Raw genomic sequence first — 16,006 nt, 5'->3', positions numbered from 1 at the left:
TCAAACACACTTTGTTTCTTGTGACAAGTCAGCGAAACAGCGTATACACGTCAAGACACTGAATCAAGTTTGCCACAAGAACTCATAAGTTTGGCAGTATTGCTCTGCCGTCAGCAATCATACACCCATTTTATTTTCATGAGACATGTGCAGGCACCTGTTCATCTACTGTTCTATCACTATGAATTAGTTTATCTATTATCAATAAGGATACTTCTACAACTACTATCAAAGTATGTCCGGACTTCTTATGTTGTCAGTTGCTATATATCAATAAGTGGGTTGCTACTGAAAAGCATTAAGCATGTCACACAGCCCAAACATATAACATTTCAGGACACACCACACAGTTAACAACCACAGTGAAGCGTGTCAAAGCCCAAACATGTAACATTCAACAGGACACTTACACAACACATTCAAATCAAACAGTCAGACAACATACAAGAACCTATACCCCAGCCGGCATTGCTCCCTGCCTATTTTCCTACAACTCACTATGTGTGCGCACACCTTTATTCACAAACTCTTCAACTTATACTCTTTTACCGAAGCTGCTACAGCTCGATTGGCCAAATACCCTTAGATCCTATTTCGGTGAATTTGACATCTGCCTTGCATGTAACAGATTAGCGGTTTAGCAGTTTTAATTTAGTTTGAGTGAAGGAATTCATTTTATAGCAAAATCCGAAATCGTGAAGAACTCATGGAAGTAAGCTTATTCTCGGATTCCTGAATCTTTAGATTTGCTCTTTGTTTTACTGCAAAGTACAACGTTGAGCAGCACTAATGAGTTGTTTCTATTTTTGGCAGGCTTTACCTTTGCGGATGAAGCCCTTTCTGTCTGTGCAAAAGAAATCTTGTTACTGTGCAGAGTGACTTCTCTGAGTAGAGTCGCCTTACTTGTTGCGACTGTGCCAATGTTCGAAGCTGGAGTGCAAAGTTGTTGCTTGAATGGTGCTCGCTGGAGCGTGCGGTAGTGTAAAGTTATACCATTTAAAAGGGCTGAAGAGTGCTCAGTGCAGCGGGTGGGCCGAGGTGCAAAGTGACACTATGGCCATAAAAAGAACACCGCTACAAGTGCGCATTGTGCCAGGAAGGGCCCTCGGACGTGAACCAGTGGACAGTTATCGCTTCTCGGCCTTTTGGCTAAGATCAAGTGTAGTATCTGTTCTTATTAGTTTAATGTCTGATGTGTCCTCTATGCGAGGACTACATATTAAATGGATTTGTATCAATAGGAGTTGAAAAAGGAGCTTGCTCCGTTCACTCCAAGCATCGACCCGGTACTGTAGTGCCCCTGGGAACGGTGCGCTCTCCTCTGCTCTTGTGAAAAAGCAAACAGCGGTGCAGGATGGAAGTTTCAGGGAGCCCAAGATGAAACTTTCTTTTAGTCTGCTGAGAAAAGAGAGTGAATGCGAAGTAGACTTTAACACGGTTCTGGGAGCGAGCCGAGTGCGGGCTAACCAGGAGAATTGCTTGAAAGAAACGCGACACCGAATGAGCGGTCAGAACAAAGCCTCAATACGGTGTTCCTGTGGTGTTTTTATAAAATGCGGTGAAAAAAAAGGTGTGAATGCCCCATAGAAAACTAAAAGGTGGAGCGGAAGTGTTCGGCTGCAAGAAGGTGTGAATGTCCGACTATATTTGGTGAAAAGCAGGTGAAGCAAGGTCTGAATGCCCAACCTTACATCATCAAAAGCGAGATCAGAGGTTTTTGGCTGCAAGAAGGCCATAGTTTGCCAAAAGTGGGTAAGGTGCGAATGACCGACTAAATATCAACAAAAGTGGGGGCGGAGGTCTTCGGATGCAAGTGGGTGTGAATATCCTACCATAGAAGTATGGTGGAGAGGAAGCTGTGAATGGCCGACCATAGTTTGCAAAAAGCGGGTGAGAAAAGGTGCGAATGTCCAACCATACATGATCAAAACAGGGAGCGGAGGTGTTTGGCTGCGACAAGGTGTGAATGTCCACCCATAATTAATGAAAAGCGGGCAACAAGTAGGTTCGAATGCCCGACCATACATCATCAAAAGCAGGAGTGGATGTGTTCGGCTACAAGAAGGTTTGAATGTCCGAGCATAGTTTGTAAAAAGCGGGTAAGAAAAGGTTCGAATGCCTGAACATACATCATCAAAAGCAGGACTGGATGTGTTCGGCTACAAGAAGGTTTGAATGTCCGACCATAGTTGGTAAAAAGTGGGTATGAAAAGGTTCGAATGCCCAAAATCGGCTGAAAAAAACTGTGTTCGGCTGCAAAAAGGTGTGAATGTTTGACTAAAGTTTGTAAGACAAGGTTCGAATGCCTGACCATGTATGATCAAAAGCGGGAGCGGAGGTATTCAGCTGCAAGAAGGTCTAAATGTCCATCATTAATTGCTAGAAAACATGAAAGAAAATTTTCGAAAATCAATCTGCATATGATCATAAGTGGGAGAGGAGGTGTTCAGCTGCAAGAAGGTGTGAATGTCCTACCATAATTGCTGAAAAATGTGTTAGAAACGGTAGGAATGCCGGACCATACATCATCAAAAGCTAGAGAGGTGGTGTTCGGCTGCAAGTAGGTGTGAATGTCTGACTAAAGTTCAAATATATTAACAAAAGCGGGAGGAGAGCTCTTCGGATGAGTGGTTGAGAATTTCCAACCGTAATCTATAAAATGCGGTGAAAAAAAAGGTGTGATAGAAACCTAAAAGGTGGAGCGGAAGTGTTCGGCTGCAAGAAGGTGTGAATGTCCGTCTATAGTTGGTGAAAAGCAGGAAAAGCAAGGTCTGAATGCCCAATCTTACATCATCAAAAGCGAGATCAGAGGTGTTTGGCTGCAAGAAAACGGGTTAAGTGTGAATGACCGACTAAATATCAACAAAAGTGGGGGCGGAGGTCTTCGGATGCAAGTGGGTGTGAATATCCCACCATACAAGTATGGTGGAGAGGAAGCTGTGAATGTCCGACCATGGTTTGTAAAACGCGGGTAAGACAAGGTGCGAATGTCCGACAATGTATGATCAAAAGAGGGAGCGGAGGTGTTCGGCTGCAAGGTCTGAATTTCCAACCATAATTTGTAAACACCGTTGAAGAAAAGCCTCGAAAGCCCGACTATACACCATCAAAAGCGGGAGCAGAGGTGTTCAGCTGCAAGAAGGTCTGAATGTCCACCAATAATTACTGAAAAATGGGTAAGAAAAGGTGTGAATGCCCAACTATACATCATCAAAAGCAGAAGTGGATGTGTTCGGCCACAAGAAGGTTTGAATGTCCGACCATAGTTTGTAAAAGGCGGGTAAGAAAAGGTTTGAATGCCCGAACATACACAATCAAAAGAGGGAGCGGAGGTGTTTCGCTGCAAGAAGGTGTGAATGTCCGAGCATAGTTTGTAAAAAGTGGGTAAGAAAAGGTTCGAATGCCCGAACATACACCATCAAAAGAGGGAGCGGAGGTGTTCCGCTGCAAGAAGGTGTGAATGTCCGAGCATAGTTTATAAAAAGCGGGTAAGAAAAGGTTCCAATGCCCGAACATACACCATCAAAAGAGGGAGCGGAGGTGTTCCGCTGTAAGAAGGTGTGAATGTCCAACCATAGTTGGTAAAAAGCGGGTAAGAAAAGGTTAAAATAACCGACTCTACACAATCAATAGCGGGAGCGGAGTTGTTCGGCTAAAAGAAGGTGTGAAAGTCCGACCATGGTTTGTAAAAAGCGGGTAAGAAAAGGTTCGAATGCAAAAATATACACCATCAAAAGCGGAAGCCGAGGTGTTCGGCTGCAAGTAGGTCTGAATGTCCACCCATAATTAATGAAAAGCGGGCAACAAGTAGGTTCGAATGCCCAACCATACATCAACAAAAGCAGGAGTGGATGTGTTTGGCTACAAGAAGGTTTGAATGTCCGAGCATAGTTTGCAAAAAGCGGGTAAGAAAAGGTGCAAATGCCCGACAATGTATGATCAAAAGAGGGAGTTGAGGTTTTCGGCTACAAGAAGGTTTGAATGTCCAACCATAGTTTGTAAAAAGCGGGTAAGAAAAGGTGCGAATGCCCGAACATACACCATCAAAAGAGGGAGCGGAGGTGTTCCGCTGTAAGATGGTGCGAATGTCCGACCATAGTTGGTAAAAAGCGGGTAAGAAAAGGTTCGAATGCCCGAATATATACCATCATAAGCGGAAGCGGAGGTGTTCGGCTGCAAGAAGGTGTGAACGTCCGACCAAAGTTTGTAAAAAGCAGTTAAGAAAAGGTTCGAATATCCAACCAAACATAATCAAAAGTGGGAGCAGAGCTGTTCGACTGCAAGTAGGTGTGAATTTCCACCCATAATTCCTGAAAAATGGGTAAGAAAAGGTGCGAATGCCCAACCATACATCATCAAAAGAAGAAGTGGATGTGTTCTGCTACAAGAAGGTTTGAATGTCCGACCATAGCTTGTAAAAAGTGGGTAAGAAAAAGTTCGAGTGCTCGAACATACACCATCAAATTTGGGAGCGGAGGTGTTCCGCTGTAAGACGGTGTGAATGTCCGACCATAATTGGTAAAAAGCGGGTAAGAAAAGGTTAAAATACCCGACTGTACACAATCAATAGCGGGAGCGGAGTTGTTCGGCTACAAGAAGGTGTGAAAGTCCGACCATGGTTTGTAAAACGCGGGTAAGACAAGGTGCGAATGCCCGACAATGTATGATCAAAAGAGGGAGCGGAGGTGTTCGGCTGCAAGGTCTGAATTTCCAACCATAATTTGTAAACACCGTTGAAGAAAAGCCTCGAAAGCCCGACTATACACCATCAAAAGCGGGAGCAGAGGTGTTCAGCTGCAAGAAGGTCTGAATGTCCACCAATAATTACTGAGAAATGGGTAAGAAAAGGTGTGAATGCCCAACTATACATCATCACAAGCAGAAGTGGATGTGTTCGGCCACAAGAAGGTTTGAATGTCCGACCATAGTTTGTAAAAGGCGGGTAAGAAAAGGTTTGAATGCCCGAACATACACAATCAAAAGAGGGAGCGGAGGTGTTTCGCTGCAAGAAGGTGTGAATGTCCGAGCATAGTTTGTAAAAGGCGGGTAAGAAAAGGTTCGAATGCCAGAACATACACCATCAAAAGAGGGAGCGGAGGTTTTCCGCTGTAAGAAGGTGTGAATGTCCGACCATAGTTGGTAAAAAGCGGGTAAGAAAAGGTTAAAATACCCGACTCTACACAATCAATAGCGGGAGCGGAGTTGTTCGGCTAAAAGAAGGTGTGAAAGTCCGACCATGGTTTGTAAAAAGCGGGTAAGAAAAGGTTCGAATGCAAAAATACACACCATCAAAAGCGGAAGCCGAGGTGTTCGGCTGCAAGTAGGTGTGAATGTCCAACCATAATTAATGAAAAGCGGGCAACAAGTAGGTTCGAATGCCCAACCATACATCAACAAAAGCAGGAGTGGATGTGTTTGGCTACAAGAAGGTTTGAATGTCCGAGCATAGTTTGTAAAAAGCGGGTAAGAAAAGGTGCGAATGCCCGACAATGTATGATCAAAAGAGGGAGCGGAGGTGTTCCGCTGTAAGATGGTGCGAATGTCCGACCATAGTTGGTATAAAGCGGGTAAGAAAAGGTTCGAATGCCCGAATATATACCATCATAAGCGGAAGCGGAGGTGTTTGGCTGCAAGAAGGTGTGAACATCCGACCAAAGTTTGTAAAAAGCAGTTAAGAAAAGGTTCGAATATCCAACCAAACATAATCAAAAGTGGGAGCAGAGCTGTTCGACTGCAAGTAGGTGTGAATTTCCACCCATAATTCCTGAAAAATGGGTAAGAAAAGGTGCGAATGCCCAACCATACATCATCAAAAGAAGAAGTGGATGTGTTCTGCTACAAGAAGGTTTGAATGTCCGACCATAGCTTGTAAAAAGTGGGTAAGAAAAAGTTCGAATGCTCGAACATACACCATCAAATTTGGGAGCGGAGGTGTTCCGCTGTAAGACGTTGTGAATGTCCGACCATAATTGGTAAAAAGCGGGTAAGAAAAGGTTAAAATACCCGACTGTACACAATCAATAGCGGGAGCGGAGTTGTTCGGCTACAAGAAGGTGTGAAAGTCCGACCATGGTTTGTAAAACGCGGGTAAGACAAGGTGCGAATGCCCGACAATGTATGATCAAAAGAGGGAGCGGAGGTGTTCGGCTGCAAGGTCTGAATTTCCAACCATAATTTGTAAACACCGTTGAAGAAAAGCCTCGAAAGCCCGACTATACACCATCAAAAGCGGGAGCAGAGGTGTTCAGCTGCAAGAAGGTCTGAATGTCCACCAATAATTACTGAGAAATAGGTAAGAAAAGGTGTGAATGCCCAACTATACATCATCACAAGCAGAAGTGGATGTGTTCGGCCACAAGAAGGTTTGAATGTCCGACCATAGTTTGTAAAAGGCGGGTAAGAAAAGGTTTGAATGCCCGAACATACACAATCAAAAGAGGGAGCGGAGGTGTTCCGCCATAAGAAGGTGTGAATGTCCGACCGTAGTTGCTAAAAAGTGGGTAAGAAAAGGTTAAAATACCCGACTGTACACAATCAATAGCGGGAGCGAATGTGTTCGGCTACAAGAAGGTGTGAAAGTCCGACCATGTTTTGTAAATAGCGGGTAAGAAAAGGTGCGAATGCCCGACAATGTATGATCAAAAGAGGGAGCGGAGGTTTTCGGCTAAAAGAAGGTCTGAATGTCCAACCATAATTTGTAAAAACCGGGGAAGAAAAGGCTCGAAAGCCCGACTATACACCATCAAAAGCGGGAGCAGAGGGGTTCAGCTGCAAGAAGGTCTCAATGTCCATCAATAATTGCTAAAAAACATGAAAGAAAATTTTCGAATATCAAACCGCACATGATCATATGCGGGAGAGGAGGTGTTCAGCTGCAAGAAGGTGTGAATGTCCACCCATGATTCCTGAAAAATGGGTAAAAAAAGGTGCGAATGCCCAACCATACATCATCAAAAGCAGGTGTGAATATCAGATCATAATTTGCAAAAACCTGATGAGAAATGGTGAGAATGCCCGACTATACACCATCAAATGCGGGAGCGGAGGTGTTCGGCTGTGAGTAGGTGTGAATGTCCGACCATACTTGCTGAAAAATATGACAAAGCAGTTTTCACTTGGTTTCAGTGAAGGATTTCATTTTATATAGAAATCCGAAATTGTGTAGAACTCGTGGAAATAAGTTTATTCTCGGATTCTTAAAGGTTTAGTGTTGTTCTTTGGTATACTGCAAAGTAATACTTTTTATTTTGTTGAAACCGATTCAGACATGGATAAATATCAAGGAAAAAGCAGTTTTAACTTGGTTTGAGTGAAGGAATTCATTTTATATCAAAATCCGAAATTGTGTAGAACTCGTGGAAATAAGTTTATTCTCGGATTCCTAAAGGTTTAGTGTTGTTCTTTGGTATACTGCAAAGTAATACTTTCTATTTTGTTGAAACCGATTAAGTTAAAACTGCTTTGTCCTTCATATTTATCCATGTCATAATAGCTTTAAACAAAAAAGAACGTTGTACTTTGCAGGATAGGAAAGAACAACACTAAACCTTTAGGAATCCGAGAATAATCTTCTTTTCACGAGTTCTACACAATTTCGGATTTTGATATAAAATGAATGCCTTCACTCAAACCAAGTTAAAACTGCTTTGTCCTTCATATTTATTCATGTCTAAATAGCTTTAAACAAAAAAGAACGTTGTACTTTGCAGGATAGGAAAGAACAACTCTAAACCTTTTCAGGAATCCGAGAATAAGCGTCGATTGACGAGTTCTACACAATTTCGGATTTTGATATAAAATGAATTCGTTCACTCAAACCAAGTTAAAACTGCTTTTGTCCTTCATATTTATCCATGTCTGAATAGGTTTCAACAAAAAAGAAAGTATTACTTTGCAGTATACCAAAGAACAACACTAAACCTTTAGAAATCCGAAAATAAGCTTCTTATCACCAGTTCTACACAATTTCGGATTTTGATATAAAATGAATTCCTTCACTCAAACCAAGTTAAAACTGCTTTGTCCTTAATATTTATCCATGTCTGAATAGGTTTCAACAAAAAAGAAAGTATTACTTTGAAGTATACCAACGAACAACACTAAACCTTTAGGAATCCGAGAATAAGCTTCTTTTCACCAGTTCTACACAATTTTGGATTTTGATATAAAATGGATTCCTTCACTCAAACCAAGTTAAAACTGCTTTGTCCTTGATATTTATCCATGTCTGAATGGGTTTCAACAAAATAGAAAGTATTACTTTGCAGTATACCAAAGAACAACACTAAACCTTTAGCAATCCGAGAATAAGCTTCTTTTCACCAGTTCTACACAATTTTGGATTTTGATATAAAATGAATTCCTTCACTCAAACCAAGTTAAAACTGCTTTGTCCTTCATATTTATCCATGTCTGAATCGGTTTCAACAAAATAGAAAGTATTACTTTGCAGTATACCAAAGAACAACACTAAACCTTTAGGAATCCGAGAATAAACTTATTTCCACGAGTTCTACACAATTTCGGATTTTGATAGAAAATGAATTCCTTCACTCAAACCAAATGAAAACTGCTTTGTCATATTTTTCAGCAAGTATGGTCGGACATTCACACCTACTCACAGCCGAACACCTCCGCTCCCGCATTTGATGGTGTATAGTCGGGCATTCTCACCATTTCTCATCAGGTTTTTGCAAATTATGATCTGACATTCACACCTGCTTTTGATGTTGTATGGTTGGGCATTCGCACCTTTTTTTTACCCATTTTTCAGGAATTATGGGTGGACATTCACACCATCTTGCAGCTGAACACCTCCTCTCCCGCATATGATCATGTGCAGTTTGATATTCGAAAATTTTCTTTCATGTTTTCTAGCAATTATTGATGGACATTGAGACCTTCTTGCAGCTGAACACCTCCGCTCCCGCTTTTGATGATGTATAGTCGGGCTTTCGAGCCTTTTCTTCCCCGGTTTTTACAAATTATGGTTGGACATTCAGACCTTCTTGCAGCCGAAAACCTCCGCTCCCTCTTTTGATCATACATTGTCGGGCATTCGCACCTTTTCTTAACCACTTTTTACAAAACATGGTTGGACTTTCACACTTTCTTGTAGCCGAACACATCCCTTCCCGCTATTGATTGTGTACAGTCGGGTATTTTAACCTTTTCTTACCCGCTTTTTACCAACTACGGTCGGACATTCACACCTTCTTATGGCGGAACACCTCCGCTCCCTCTTTTGATGGTGTAGGTTCGGGCATTCGAACCTTTTCTTACCCGCTTTTTACAAACTATGCTCGGACATTCAAACCTTCTTGTAGCCGAACACATCCAGTCCTGCTTTTGATGATGTATGGTTGGGCATTCGCACCTTTTTTTTTACCCATTTTTGAGGAATTATGGGTGGACATTCACACCTTCTTGCAGCTGAACACCTCCTTTCCCACTTATGATCATGTGCGGTTGGATATTCGAACATTTTTTTTCATGTTTTCTAGCAATTATTGATGGACATTCAGACCTTCTTGCAGCTGAACACCTCCGCTCCCGCTTTTGATGGTGTATAGTCGGGCTTCCGAGCCTTTTCTTCCCCGGTTTTTACAAATTATGGTTGGAAATTCAGACCTTGCAGCCGAAAACCTCCGTTCCCTCTTTTGATCATACATTGTCCGGCATTCGCAACTTTTCTTACCCGCTTTTTACAAACCATGGTCGGACTTTCACACCTTTTAGTAGCCAAACAACTCCGCTCCCGCTATTGATTGTGTACAGTCGGGTATTTTAACCTTTTCTTACCCGCTTTTTACCAATTATGGTGGGACATTCACACCTTCTTACAGCGGAACACCTCCGCTCCCTGTTTTGATCATTTATGGTCTGGCAATACTACCTTTTCTTACCCGTTTTTGAGTTATTATGGCTGGACATTCACAGCTTCTTGCAGCCGAACACCTCTTCTCCCGCTTTTGATGATGAATGGTCCGGCATTCTTACCTTTTCTAACACATTTTTCAGCAATTATTGTTGGTCATTCACACCTTTCTCATCAGCTTTTTACAAATTATGATCTGACATTCACACCTACTTGGACATTCAGACCTACTTGCAGCCGAACACCTCGGCTTCCGCTTTTGATGGTGTATATTTTGGCATTCGAACCTTTTCTTACCCGCTTTTTACAAACCATGGTCGGACTTTCATACCTTCTTTTAGCCGAACAACTCCGCTCCCGCTATTGATTGTGTAGAGTTGGGTATTTTAGCCTTTTCTTACCCGCTTTTTACCAACTATGGTCGGACATTCACACCTTCTTACAGCGGAACACCTCCGCTCCCTCTTTTGATGGTGTATGTTCTGGCATTCGAACCTTTTCTTACCCACTTTTTACAAACTATGCTCGGACATTCACACCTTCTTGCAGTGAAACACCTCCGCTCCCTCTTTTGATGGTGTATGTTCGGGCATTCGCACCTTTACTTACCCGCTTTTTACAAACTATGGTCGTACATTCAAACCTTGTAGCCGAAAACCTCCACTCCCTCTTTTGATCATACTTTGTCGGGCATTCGCACCTTTTCTTACCCGCTTTTTACAAACTATGCTCGGACATTCAAACCTTCTTGTATCCAAACACATCCACTCCTGCTTTTGTTGATGTATGGTTGGGCATTCGAACCTACTTGTTGCCCGCTTTTCATTAATTATGGGTGGACATTCACACCTTGTCACAGCCAAACACCTCCGCTCCCTCTTTTGATCATGTATGGTTGGACATTCGCACCTTTTCTCACCCGCTTTTTGCAAACTATGGTCGGCCATTCACAGCTTCCTCTCCACCATACTTGTATGGTGGGATATTCACACCCACTTGCATCCGAAGATCTCCGCCCCCACTTTTGTTGATATTTAGTCGGTCATTCACACCTTACCTGTTTTCTTGCCGCCAAACACCTCTGATCTCGCTTTTGATGATGTAAGATTGGGCATTCAGACCTTGCTTTTCCTGCTTTTCACCAACTATAGATGGACATTCACACCTTCTTGCAGCCGAACACTTCCGCTCCACCTTTTAGGTTTCTATCACACCTTTTTTTTCACCGCATTTTATAGATTATGGTTGGAAATTCTCAACCACTCATCCGAAGACCTCTCCTCCCGCTTTTGTTAATATATTTGAACTTTAGTCAGACATTCACACCTACTTGTAGCCGAACACCACCTCTCTAGCTTTTGATGAGGTATGGTCCGGGATTCTTACCGTTTCTAACACATTTTTCAGCAATTATGGTAGGATATTCACACCTTCTTGCAGCTGAACACCTCCTCTCCCACTTATGATCATGTGCGGATTGATTTTCGAAAATTTTCTTTCATGTTTTCTAGCAATTAATTATGGACATTTAGACCTTCTTGCAGCTGAACACCTCCGCTCCCGCTTTTGATCATACATTGTCAGGCATTCGCACCTTGTCTTACCCGCTTTTTACAAACTTTAGTCAAACATTCACACCTTTTTGCAGCCGAACACAGTTTTTTGCAGCCGAATTTGGGCATTCGCACCTTTTCATACCCACTTTTTACCAACTATGGTCGGACATTCACACCGTCTTACAGCGGAACACCTCCGCTCCCTCTTTTGATGGTGTATGTTCGGGCATTCGAACCTTTTCTTACCCGCTTTTTACAAACTATGCTCGGACATTCAAACCTTCTTGTAGCCGAACACATCCACTCCTGCTTTTGATGATGTATGGTATGGCATTCGAACCTACTTGTTGCCCGCTTTTCATTAATTAAGGGTGGACATTCACACCTTGTCGCAGCCAAACACCCTGTTTCGATCATGTATGGTTGGACATTCGCACCTTTTCTCACCCGCTTTTTGCAAACTATGGTCGGCCATTCACAGCTTCCTCTCCACCATACTTGTATGGTGGGATATTCACACCCACTTGCATCCGAAGACCTCCGCCCCCACTTTTGTTGATATTTAGTCGGTCATTCGCACCTTACCCGCTTTTGGCAAACTATGGCCTTCTTGCAGCCAAAAACCTCTGATCTCGCTTTTGATGATGTAAGGTTGGGCATTCAGACCTTGCTTCACCTGCTTTTCACCAAATATAGTCGGACATTCACACCTTCTTGCAGCCGAACACTTCCGCTCCACCTTTTAGTTTTCTATGGGGCATTCACACCTTTATTTTCACCGCATTTTATAAAAACACCACAGGAACACCGTATTGAGGCTTTGTTCTGACCGCTCATTCGGTGTCGCGTTTCTTTCAAGCATTTCTCCTGGTTAGCCCGCACTCGGCTCGCTCCCAGAGCCGTGTTAAAGTCTACTTCGCATTCACTCTCTTTTCTCAGCAGACTAAAAGAAACTTCCATCCTGCACCGCTGTTAGCTTTTTCACAAGAGCAGAGGAGAGCGCACCGTTCCCAGCGGCACTGCAGTACCGGGTCGATGCTTGGAGTGAACGGAGCAAGCTCCTTTTTCAACTCCTATTGATAAAAATCCATTTAATATGTAGTCCTTGCATAGACATATCACATATTAAACTGATAAGTACAGATGGATTATGTGCAATTAGTAAAGAGAGTAGAGGACGATCTCTCTCGTTGGAAGTCCTTACCTATATCACTTATTCAATTCAATTCAATTCAATTTTATTTATATAGCGCCAGATTACAACAATTGTCATCTCAAGGCACTTAAGTAATATAGTCCAATTCAAGCCAATTGGAATTCAATTCATTGTAATCATAATCCAATTAATTCATATAGAGCTAATTCAAAAAATTAATATCCTAGCTAAGGAAACCAACAGATTGCACCGAAATGTGTCTTCAGTCCAATCTCCCGTCCTGAGCGTGCCTGTGGCAACTGTGGAAAGGAACGACTCCCTTTTAACAGGAAGAAACCTCTGGCAGAACCAGACTCAGGAAGGGTGGCCATCCGCCTCGACCAGCTGGGGTTTGAGAAGACAGAAAAGAGGGAAAAGAGGGGGGAAAAACACCATAACGCCATTCAAAGGATATCTGTTGGAACAGGGAAACATAGGTTAATAACCACAATAATGTCACATGTACATAAAATCAATTTTGAAATTAAACAGGGGGAAAAAGAGAGCAAAGTGAGGAAAGGTGTGACAGATGAGGTCCCCCAGCAGTCTAAGCCTATAGCAGCTTAACTATGGGATGTTTCAGGATTACCTGAGCCATCCCTAACTGTAAGCTTTATCGAAAAGAAAAGTTTTAAGCCTAATCTTAAAAGTGGAAAGGGTGTCTGCTTCCCGGACATTTACTGGCAGCTTATTCCACAAGAGAGGGGCCTGATAACTGAAGGCTCTACCTCCCATTCTACTTTTAGAAACTCTGGGAACAACAAGTAAACCTGCAGTTTGGGAGCGAAGTGCTCTGTTAGGAAAATATCTTACATTTAAATCTTTAAGATATGATGGAGCTCGGTCATTAAGAACTTTATATGTCAGAAGAAGAATCATAAATTCTATTCTGAATTTAACAGGGAGCCAATGAAGAGAAGCTAAAACTGGAGAAACATGATCTCTCCTGTTAGTTCTCATCAGAACTCTGGCTGCAGCATTTTGGATCAGCTGGAGGCTTTTCAGAGAATATGTGGGACAGCCCAATAATAAGGAATTACAGTAGTCCAATCTTGAAGTAACAAATGCATGAACTAGTTTCTCTGCATCACCCTGAGACAGGATGTTCCTGATTTTAGCAATATTACGAAGGTGAAAGAAGGCAGTCCTAGAAACCAGTTTTATATGTGCGTCAAATGATAAATTCTGGTAAAAAATAACTCCAAGGTTCCTCACTGTAGAACTAGAAGCCAAGGAAATACCATCTAGAGTAACTATATAACTAGACAATTTCTCCCTGAAGCGCTCAGGTCCAAAGAGAACAACTTCAGTTTTGTCTGAATTTAAAAGCAGACAGTTCTGAGTCATCCAGGTCTTTATGTCTTTAAGACAGGCTTGTAGCCTGACCAACCTGTAGGTTTCATCTGGTTTCATAGATAAGTACAGCTGAGTATCATCAGCATAACAATGGAAATTTATGCCATGCTGTCTGATAATGTTACCTAATGGAAGCATGTATAAAGTAAAAAGAATCGGTCCAAGCACAGAACCCTGAGGAACTCCATGACTTACTCCAACGTGTGAGGAAGATTCTTCATTTACAAGAACAAACTGGAATCTATCAGATAAATATGACTTAAACCAGCCTAATGCAGTTCCTTTAATCCCAATAACATGTTCAAGTCTCTGTAACAGAATGCTGTGATCGATCGTATCAAATGCAGCACTGAGATCCAACAGGACAAGCACAGAAACAAGTCCGCTATCAGAGGCTAACAGGAGATCATTGGTAACTTTCACCAGTGCTGTTTCTGTGCTATGATGCACTCTGAATCCTGACTGAAACTCTTCAAACAGATTATTTCTATGTAAATGATCACAAAGTTGAACTGCAACTATTTTTTCAAGAACTTTGGACAAAAAAGGGAGATTGGATATAGGTCGATAATTAGCCAACACTTCTGAATCAAGAGTAGGTTTTTTAAGTAAAGGTTTAATTACAGCAACCTTAAAAGTCTGAGGTACATATCCTGTCAACAAAGACCGATTGATCAAATCCAATATGGAAGTGTCAATTAAGGGGAAAACCTCCTTGAACAGTCTGGTTGGGATTGGGTCTAACATACAAGTTGATGGTTTAGAAGAGACTATTGCTGTTGTTAGCTCAGAAAGATCAACTGGACAGAAGCTGTCTAAATACAATTCAGGTTCGAAAGATACTTCTAAAGCTGCTCTACTTGATGATACATCAGTGATAATAATGGGAAGGATTCCATTAATCTTCTCTCTGATAGAAACAATTTTATTGATGAAGAATCTCATGAAATCATCACTGCTGAGAGTTAAAGGAATACATGGCTCAACAGAGCTCGGACTCTTTGTCAGCCTGGCAACAGTGCTGAAAAGAAACCTGGGATTATTCTTATTCTCTTCTATCAATAATGAATAATACGCAGTTCTAGCTTTACGAAGTGCTTTCTTATACGTTATTAAACTATCTTTCCAGACTAATTGAGACTCTTCTAAATTAGAGGAACGCCACTGTCTCTCCAGCTTTCTTGCAGTCTGGGGAGAGTTACAACCATTAAAATGATGATACTACCAAAAGTTAACTATTTGTTCTCAATGATCCCCATAAAACCATCTGCTACTTGGTTTAAGTCACTAGATTCATGCATCTCCAAATTTCTGTGGAAAAACAAACCACCACGTTTTAGTTTAAAAACCCTACAGAAGACCAAGGACAGTGGTGGATTAGATTTACCTCATTTTCAGCACTATTCCTTAGCCAATAGGTTACAATATATATCAAAATGGTTTAAACCTTGTTGTTGTCACAGTTCCCAGAGACGTTGTAATCGTTGAGGATTCTATATTCACCCCCTCATTAGAGGCACGTGTTGCAGATTGATGACACTGAATCTTCTTCTCTGTTCATTGCTGGCATCATTCCCAGCATCGTAAGTGTTCGTGGCATTGTTAGCCTCTTCTTCTGGATCTTGATATCGAGCATCCTTTTGTATTTCTGGTTTGTAAGTCCTCTCTCTTCGTTCACCGGAGTCTTCGTGTCTTTGTCCTTGAGTTTGGTGATTTTTTCTTCTTTTGATGCCTTGACACAGTGTGACAGGTGATACCACATGGGAGATCCTTTAACTTGGACTGCTGTTCCTGTGCTGCGAAATGGCTGTGCTGCTCAAATGGTCTCTCCTTCATCATATACACAGTTATTTATACATCACCTTCCACCATGAAGCGTTGTCCCTTTTTGTTTCTCTCTTTGTTCTTAAAATGCTGTTATAAATGTCTAAACCAATCCATTAAACTAGATCATTTTGGCAGTAAAGCGATCTACAATGTGCTTGGTCGCAAAGCTGCTCATCTGTGGTAAACAGCTCTTCA

The 16,006-nt window shown here is 42.0% G+C and overlaps 1 non-coding gene and 1 pseudogene across 1 annotated transcript; one reads left to right on the top strand and one right to left on the bottom strand.

Moving 5' to 3' along the window:
* The first annotated feature begins 1,129 nt into the window (after positions 1 to 1,129).
* Positions 1,130 to 1,320, top strand: LOC140308015 (U2 spliceosomal RNA). The gene has a single exon (XR_011916028.1). It is a non-coding gene; the product is annotated as a U2 spliceosomal RNA (small nuclear RNA).
* An 11,107-nt stretch (positions 1,321 to 12,427) lies between these two features.
* LOC140308054 (U2 spliceosomal RNA) lies at positions 12,428 to 12,604 on the bottom strand (annotated as a pseudogene).
* Between the last annotated feature and the right edge of the window lie 3,402 nt (positions 12,605 to 16,006).

The sequence above is a fragment of the Leuresthes tenuis genome, unplaced genomic scaffold, assembly GCF_036924035.1.
Source record: "Leuresthes tenuis unplaced genomic scaffold, fLeuTen1.0.hap1 SCAF_5, whole genome shotgun sequence".
In the NCBI taxonomy this organism is placed as follows: domain Eukaryota; kingdom Metazoa; phylum Chordata; class Actinopteri; order Atheriniformes; family Atherinopsidae; genus Leuresthes; species Leuresthes tenuis.
Note: the sequence above shows the minus strand (reverse complement) of the source record. Positions and strands in the feature narration are given on the sequence as shown.